Source organism: Nomascus leucogenys, chromosome 14 (assembly GCF_006542625.1).
Source record: "Nomascus leucogenys isolate Asia chromosome 14, Asia_NLE_v1, whole genome shotgun sequence".
Classification (NCBI taxonomy): domain Eukaryota; kingdom Metazoa; phylum Chordata; class Mammalia; order Primates; family Hylobatidae; genus Nomascus; species Nomascus leucogenys.
The window spans coordinates 40,837,480-40,846,078 of NC_044394.1; the positions used below are offsets into that span (position 1 = coordinate 40,837,480).

The window sequence follows — 8,599 nt, forward strand, 5'->3', positions numbered from 1 at the left end:
ACTGTTGCCTACAAGAAAATGCTCTCAGTCTACCTTTGGTCCCAAGTGGGGTCTCTGCTACAGAGAAGAAAGCTGTCTGTTCTCTTCTACTCTTCTTACAAGAAGGGGCACGACAGAGAGCTTTTGTGCGACTTCCCTGATAAGGTGGCCAGCCTTTATTCAGCCCTGGAAACAGTTACTGTTCATTCATGCCTCATTAATATTACAGCTTGTTTGACTTGGGTATTTGTGTGATAACTATATTTAACTCTAGGATATTTTCCTTCATGTCCCTGTTTTCCCCTAACAGTTTATACGGGATTTTGGCTTCTTCTAAACTTACATTAGAAAACGTATGGAAGGCCAGCTCTGCGCTGTAAAGAATGTAAACGATAAAAGCATACGTTAAAGGGTCACCCAGAGGCATTGGAGTTACATGCCCATTTCACCCCCCCCAGACAGTCAGGGGCTGCTGTTCTCAGCAGGTCCCGCAGAACTCTCCATGGAGTTCCCTTTTTGTTTTTCCCATGTTCTACCCATTTGGTAACTGACAAGGTCTGTTTTGAGCCTTGGTGGCTAATTTTGTGTTACCCTGGCCCTTTAGCTCTCCTGCTGGCAAACTGGCTTTCCTGGGACGTTTGCGTGTTAAATACGGCCTGGCAGGCCTGCAGGCTGGCCATCTTCCCCTGCTGCGGCTGTCTCTGGCCCTGCCTCTGCACCTTTGCCTGTGCCATTCCGTGCTCTCTGCTTGGATATCACTCCCACCACCTGCCCCTGTTCCCCCAACCTGGCAAGTTGCTTAAGGTATCCACCCCTTGTGGATTTCTGTTGTCCTTCAGCCCTGATAGGAGTTGAAGATAAAAATGAGTATTTTTTTCTTCAAAGATTTCTCATGCCCCAGATGAGTTTTGAGCAAACAAATGTTCTATGGATTGCATTTCATCCTTTAACTGTTGGGTGTGTCATCCTCTCCACATCTCACTCCCTCCCCGTCAGAGGGTAGGGGGCTGTCGGAGTCCGGGGCAAAGACCCTGGCCATGTTTCCTCTCTATTCTTTCTTGATGCTTCACAAAGGGTTGAGTATAAGGTAAGTGCTTAATCTGTGCACACCAGTGGATTTGTTTGGAGCACACCTTCTTGGAAATTAGCAGTGGAAAAGTCAGAATGATGCCGGCCATTCAGAAAACTGTCAGGTGAGATGCAGGCTGTGATTCAGGAGAGATGTTTGTGAGGGGTGCATTTGGGACCGCAGACCCCACAGAGGCAGAGGAGGCAGACTGGTCAGAAGCCCTCTTCACATGAGAGCAGCCACAGCCGGGAAGGCCTCTTGTGTGACTGGCGATAATCGTGAGGATGTCTGAGGAGAGCTTTCTTTCATGTGCCATATGTCATCTCATCCTCCCTGTGCCCCTCCCTCTCTCTCACCTCCCACATAGATCTGTAGATCTGACCTTGGAAGTCTCTTGAATTGTCCATCTTGTTCCATGGCCTCAATTCAGTGCCAGCCTTCTGACCAATTTCCTGCTGTCATTATCTCCCAGTCTCACCCACCCTCCATCTTTATAAAGGATGCCCTGGTCCTGAGTCTCAGAAAGCCCTTTTAGATGCCAGGCCCTGCAAGGCCATCCCAGAGCCTTTGACGTTGCAGACCTCTGTTGCTTCCACCAGCTGTGTCCCCCCGCCCTCAGTCTGGGGGTCCTCCTATTCCCACAGAAGCATTCCAGGCCTTCCCAGGCCTGCCGATGTCTGCCTGCAGGCACAGCTCTGGGCTTTCCTTTTGAAGCCTGCTCTACCTGCCCTCTGCTCTGTATTTATTGAGTTCCCATGGGGCACCAGGCACTGAGCACAGAACAGAGCCCCTTGCCCTCGTGGAGCTTATATGGTAATGGGAAAGAAAAACACAATATAAATTATTCAGCATGTTATGTAACGAGTGCTCTGGAAAACAGCAAAACAAAAACAGTCCTGCTGAGTGTCTTTGGGGAGGTAAGGGAGGGTGGCTTGCAGTATGAATGGATCAAGGATTGAAGGAGTGTGGCGGTGAGCCTTGTGGAGGTTGGAAAGAGCCTTCCAGGCAGAAGGGCAGCTGTGCAAAGGCCCTGAGGTGGGAGTGTGCTCACGGTGTTTAAGAAAAGGCAGCCAGTGAGGTGGTGATGAGTGACGGAGCATGGCCAGTGCGTGGGGGTGGAGTGTGGCAGAGGTGGGCCTGGAGGAGGTGTGGGGCAGGGCCTCTCAACTCTCTCTGGCTGGGGGCATTCGTTGAATTCCTAGTCAATCCAGACGGGTACTTTTGTGTCCATGTTTAGATGTTGTGCCGATGTCATTGCTAGGAGCTTTTGAAACACTTTCCTTGTGCTTACCTTGCAGACCATGCACTCAGTGGCCTGGTGCTGGGCCTTCTGGGTTTATGTCAGAAATTTCTTTGACTTTCACTCACAGTGAGGTGGGGGAAGACGAGGGTTAGGAGGATCCCTTGGGCTGTGTATGGGCTGGGTGGGAGCAGGGAGCCAGGTCAGGAGGCCACTGTCCCCATCCAGGTGGGAGATGGTGAGGGTCTGGACCCGACAGGGCTGCAGAAATCTGGGCAGTGGCCAGGTTCTGGGTATGTTTTTTTTTTTGAGATGGAGTCTCACACTGTTGCCCAGGCTGGAGTGCAGTGGCATGATCTCCGCTCACTGCAAGCTCTGCCTCCCAGGTTCACGCCATTCTCCTGCCTCAGCCTCCCAAGTAACTGGGACTACAGGCGCCCCCCACCACACCCTCCTAATTTTTTGTATTTTTAGTAGAGACGAGGTTTCACCATGTTAGCCAGGATTGTCTCGATCTCCTGACCTCGTGATCCGCCCACCTTGGCCTCCCAAAGTGGTAGGATTACAGGCGTGAGCCACTGCGCCTGGCCGGTTCTGGGTATGTTTTAAAGATGATCTGACAGGCCTTGCTAGAGGACTGGGCAGAGTGAGAGGCGAGCTGAGGACGACTCTGAGGGCTGGGAGTAGAGCAGCTGGAGGCAGAGCTGCCATCATATGAGGTGAGGGCGGCTGTGGGTGCAACAGGTTAGTGGAGGGGTTGAGTTCAGGACACATCAAAGCGTCTCCTAGACACGCAAGTGGAGGTGTCAAGAAATTCTGAGAAGCCTGGAGTTGGGGAGAGAATTCTGGGCTGCAGACGCACTTTGGAAGTTATCATGGACAGTGCTTATGGCCGTCAGCTCTTCGGCCTCACCTGGCGCTCATGGTTTTTTTTTTGTTTGTTTTTTTTTTGAGATGGAGTCTCACTCTGTTGGCCAGGCTAGAGTGCAGTGGTGTGATCTGGGCTCACTGCAACCTCTGCCTAGCTGGCTTCAAGCTGTTCTCCTTCCTCAGCCACCTGAGTAGCTGGGATTACAGGCACATGCCACCATCCCTGGCTAATTTTTGTATTTTTAGTAGAGATGGGGTTTCATCATGTTGTCCAGGTCTTGAACCCCTGACCTCAAGTGATCTGCCCAGCTCAGCCTCCCAAAGTGCCGGGATTACAGGCGTGAGCCACCATGCCTAGCCTAGCCTCTGGCGCTCATGTTTACTTGGTGGTCTTGTAATTTCAGACACACCAGCTGCCCTCCCAAGGCTGGGTCCTCTTAAGGCTTACCTGTGTTGGCTGCCCTCACATGATCCTGGCATGTAGTCAGTGCTCAGGACAGTTGTGTGTGGGCAGAAGCTGCGCAGCCCAAAGGAGGACCCTCAGGCCCAGGGGGTTGAGGGATTTGCCTAAGATCACACAGAGATGGCAGCTGGCCTGAACTGCAACCTGGTGGGGGTGAGCAGCCCACATGTTACCTGCCCCCCGGGCTCTTTCCACCATTTCCTGTTCTGTTCTGCAGAACTGGCCACAGTGTCAAAAGGCTTTGGAGAAATTACAAAAGTTCTTGGGGTAGACGGAACCTACATCAAAGCGAGGCAGATGGGGATGAGAAAAGCATTCCTGAGTCAAGGTGGAGGTCTGGAAAGAAAGATGGCTGCTGTCCTCTCACCGAGGACACTCTAAGGCCAGGGGCCAGATCTTCTGCCCTGGCTGGCCTCTGTTGAGGGTGGGTAAGGGAAGGAAGGAATGCCCAGCCTGGTGTTCTCAGCCCCCTTGCTGAGCTCCCTGAACTACAGTCTGCGGAGCCAGAGCTACAGCTGTCTTGATGCTCCCTGAGCAAGTCCCGAGTTGCCTGGTACCTTGCCCTTCTTGGTGGGAGTTTAACTGCCCAGCATTCCTGTTCCTAAAAAAAAAAAAAAGAAAGAAAAGAAAAAGAAGAAGAAAAAGGAAGGCAGGCAGAATAGAAATCTTCATTGCTTTCTGATTCACTCAAGTGAATCAGAACCAACTTGGGTCCTGAAACCAAAGTAAGCAGCGGTGGGCTTTGTACCAGGTGGGGGCTGCTGCCTGCAGCTGGGTCTTCATGGCTCTCCTCATGGCCCCTCCTGTCTTGCTGACGCCGTTGGCCCTGGCTGTAGTATGCTTCAGGTCTGCTCCCAGAGAAATGGCAGGGATTCCTTTGGGCCACTGGTCCTGTGGGCTGAGAGCCCCTTATGCTGAGGCTGCTTCTCTCACACCCCACCTGGCAAGGGTTTGCCAAGCGATTACTAGAAAGGATTTGAGTTGGCGTATAAAACACATGCAATGCCGCAGGATTAAATAGATACCAGAAGAAATTGGGGCAAAAGGAAAACAGAGGTGAGAAAGAAAAGCCAGGATTGTATACAGTGGCTGGAGATGGATCCAAATTTGGTTTGATACTGTGCAGCTGGGAAGGCCAGAGTGTCAAGCAGCCTGCCCGGGACTTCATGGAGCAGTGGCCGTGATCATTGTCCTGCGGCATCACCCCAACAGCTGCTGCTGCTGTCTGCCAGGCCTTTGGGCCATGCCTCCACTCTCTAGTGGCCTGGCAAGAATCTAAGGGGAAACAGGATTTCTCAGGGAGTGGAATGGCAAGGCTATCCACCGTTATCAGCCATTCATTCATTCCTTTTTTTTTTTTTTTTTTTTTGAGATGGAGTCTCGCTCTTTCGCCCAGGCCGGACTGCAGTGGCGCTATCTTGGCTCACTGCAAGCTCTGCCTCCCAGGTTCACGCCATTCTCTCGCCTCAGCCTCCCGAGTAGCTGGGACTGCAGGCGCCCGCCACCGCGCCCGGCTAATTTTTTTTGTATTTTTTGTAGAGACGGGGTTTCACCGTGTTAGCCAGGATGGTCTCGATCTCCTGACCTCGTGATCCACCCGCCTCGGCCTCCCAAAGTGCTGGAATTACAGGTGTGAGCCACCGCGCCCGGCCTCATTCTTAAACCCGATGGAGACTTGGTAGAATTTGAAAGCTTTCTTGTGCACTGTTTCATGAGTATGTCCAGGAAGTCCCCAGGCACAGTGGGCCCTCAGAGGACTCTCTACGGAATCTGTCTTCATAACAAGGGAACCTCAGGGGTGAACCAGAGTTGTCATGGCCTCAGCCCTGCTTACCCGGCTCTAGGAGTAGAGCTGAAGCATGCACACACACAGATACATGTGCACTTACACCAGACATGTACACACGAAGGAGAGTGTTTTGATAAGAAGGTATCTGAAAAGGGAGTCCTACACGGGTCTACTTTTGAAAACTCAAAGATGTGGGAAAATATATTGTTAAAAAAAGAAAAGCCAAACCCAGCCAGCGTGTCAGCAGTGCATCTGAGGTGGACCTTGGAAGGATCCTGGGCCAGCTGAGGTCTTCTGAGAGTGTGGGAGGTGACAGAGCTCCGAGGTGCAGGGCTAAGTGTGCTGCCAGGAACTAGGGGGGCAGCAGGGCACGCCTGGGGCTGAGAGGTGGTTGGTGGCCGCCAGCCAGGTATTTCCTAGTGTCAGGCCAGGGATAGCTACCTGTGGGGAGTGTGTCTAGCCCTCAGGGCCCTTCCAGTGGGTTTTGGGGATGGACCAGGAATTTGGTGGGAGATGAGACTCATTTGGCATCTTGTTTTGGTGGAAAGAATGTGTTCTGTAAGTCAGGGGAGCCCTGCATCTTTGGCTGGCGGTCAGTCCCGGGGGCAGAGGCACAGCAGGGCTGTCAGCGTTAGCTTACTCTAGAGAGAGTTAATCTCTTCAAGTGGAAAATTGAGTCACGGATGAAGCTGATCAGTAACATGAAGAAAACCTCAGAGGCGGCAGATTTATTGACACATCTATCCAAGTGTCAGGTATAAAAGATGCTCGTTCTTGCCACAAGGGCTTGGGTTTTAAGTGGGATTTGAATGTGACTCGTGAAGGCTGTTGAATGGCTGAGCTGCTAAAGTCAGACAGTTGCCCAACACAACCAGAAGGCATCTGGATCACCTCTCCTGGGCCTTTGCCTTCTCTTAGGAGGAGTCCATTTGCTTCTCACAGTTGTCTAGAAGGTAGACAGGGCAGATGAGGTTAATAAGGAAACTGACATGAACTTGCTCCCCTAAATCCTCTCATTTGTAAGTGAAGAAGCTAGAATTAGAACTGGGATTTTGAAGAACTCTGGTTCTCTTTCCTCTACTTTACAGTTTTTGAAATTGCTTTAAAATTTTTTGTGCAAAATAGGCAAATACAGTGTACACCTATTACAATTTTAAGATTATATGGTTCGTCTTATGTAATGCTTTTTTCTGTATTATTATTTTTTTCTTTTTAAGACGGGATTGGCTGGGCAGGGTGGCTCACACCTGTAATCCCAGCACCTTGGGAGGTTGGGACGGGCAGATCACCTGAGGTCAGGAGTTCGAGGCCAGGTTGGCCAACATGGTGAAACCCATCTCTACTAAAAATATAAAAAAATTGGCCAGGCATGGTGGTGGGCACCTGTAATCCCAGCTACTCAGGAGGCAGAGGCGGGAGATTCACTTGAACCTGAGAGGCGGAGGTTGCAGTGAGCTGAGATCACTCCAGCCTGGGTGACAAGAGCAAAACTCCATCTCAAAAAAAAATAAAAAGACAGGGTCTTGCTCTGTTGCTCAGGCTGGAGTGCAGTGGTGTGATTGTGGCTCACTGCAGCCTCTACCTCCCTGGGCTCAAGTGATCCTTCTACCTCCACTTCCTGGGTTGCTGAGACTACAGGTGCATGCCACCATACCCAGCTTTTTTTTTTTCTTTCTTTCTTTCTGTATTTTGTAGAGATGGTGTTTTGCCATGTTGCCCAGGCTGATCTGGAACTCCTGGGCTCAAGCTATCCTCTGTCCTCGGCCTCTCAAAGTGTTGAGATTACAGGCATGCAGGCACAAGCCACCACACTCAGCCAGGAATACCTAATTAAACCATTATTTAATTGGGCCCCAGATCTTAAGGAGCTGCTCTGATTGTCAGAATATGGGATTGTTCTTGGAATTGAAACAGTGCTATCAAGGCTGGGCGTGGTGGCTCATGCCTATAATCCCAGCACTTTGGGAGGCCGAGGCTGGTGGATCACTTGAGGTCAGGAGTTTGAGACTAGCCTGACCAACATGGTGAAACCCCTGTCTCTACCAAAAATACAAAAAATTAGTTGGGTGTGGTGGTGGGCGCTTGTAATCCCAGCTACCCAGGAGGCCGAGGCAGGAGATTGCTTCAAGCCTGGGAGGCAGAGGTTGCAGTGAGCCGAGATCACACCACTGTACTCCAGCCTGGGCAACAGAGCAAGACTCTGTCTTAAAAAAAAAAAAAAAAAAAAAAAAAAAAAAAAAAAAGAAACAGTGCTATCAAAAAATTGCCGATCAGGAGGCCGGCTGCAGTGGCCCATGCCTATAATCCTAGTGCTTCGAGAGGCTGAAGCAGGTGAATTGCTTGAGCTCAGGAGTTTGAAACCAACCTGGGCAATACGACAAAACCCCATCTCTACAAAAAAAAAAAAAAAAAAAAATTAACCAGGCATGGTGGTGTGCACCTGTAGTCCCAGCTACTTTGTGGGGCTGAGGTGGGAGGAATCGCCTGAGCTCAGGAAGTCCAGGCTGCATGCAGTAAACCAAGATTGTGCCACAGCATTCTAGCCTGGGTGACAAAGTGAGACCCTTTCTCAAAAGAAAAAAAAATTGCTGATTGGGGATTATTGATTAAATGATTGACATTGGCGTGTGCCATAGAAAATGGATCAATAAAATATTTACGTGTTTTTTAAGGATCCTTTGTAGTATAGGTAAACAGACCATTGTTTATAAACTGTCAATAAGTGTAGGAGGTTTCTCGATGTTTTAAGGTTGAGTTTAGCAACAGTATGATTCATAGTTGTTAGTTTTTGTTTAGTGATACAAGGCAGTTCCTCATTTTGACAGTTGCCTTTTCTTTTTTCCCTAAATCACTAGCTGTCAAGCTTTTAAATCTCCCAAAATGTCCCAAATCCTGGGCCACACCTTTGCCACACCTCTCAAATTAGAATCTCTGGGAGGGCCCTAGGTACTGTGGTGGCACTGACAGCAGTGTGCTGGGGGCTGCTGGTTCCCTGTCAGGTTTAAGCCAGATTGGCTAGCATAGTCACAGCTGCTGACAGTGTCTTTATTCATGGATGCTCAGTACAGCAGTTGCTAGTATCAAATAGCCAACTTCCCGGAGGCATTAAAAAAAAATTATATGGCTAGAAACAGGAGGGAAGGCATGCAGATAGATTTGTCTTCGCATGGGAAAGTAGGCCATATAATT

General features: G+C 50.1%; 1 protein-coding gene across 7 annotated transcripts in view; it reads left to right on the plus strand.

The window, feature by feature from the left end:
- The window catches only part of EPN2 (epsin 2), a 98,067-nt gene that overhangs the window by 49,282 nt on the left and 40,186 nt on the right, over nt 1-8,599 (plus strand). The gene's annotated exons all lie outside the window — the stretch shown is intronic.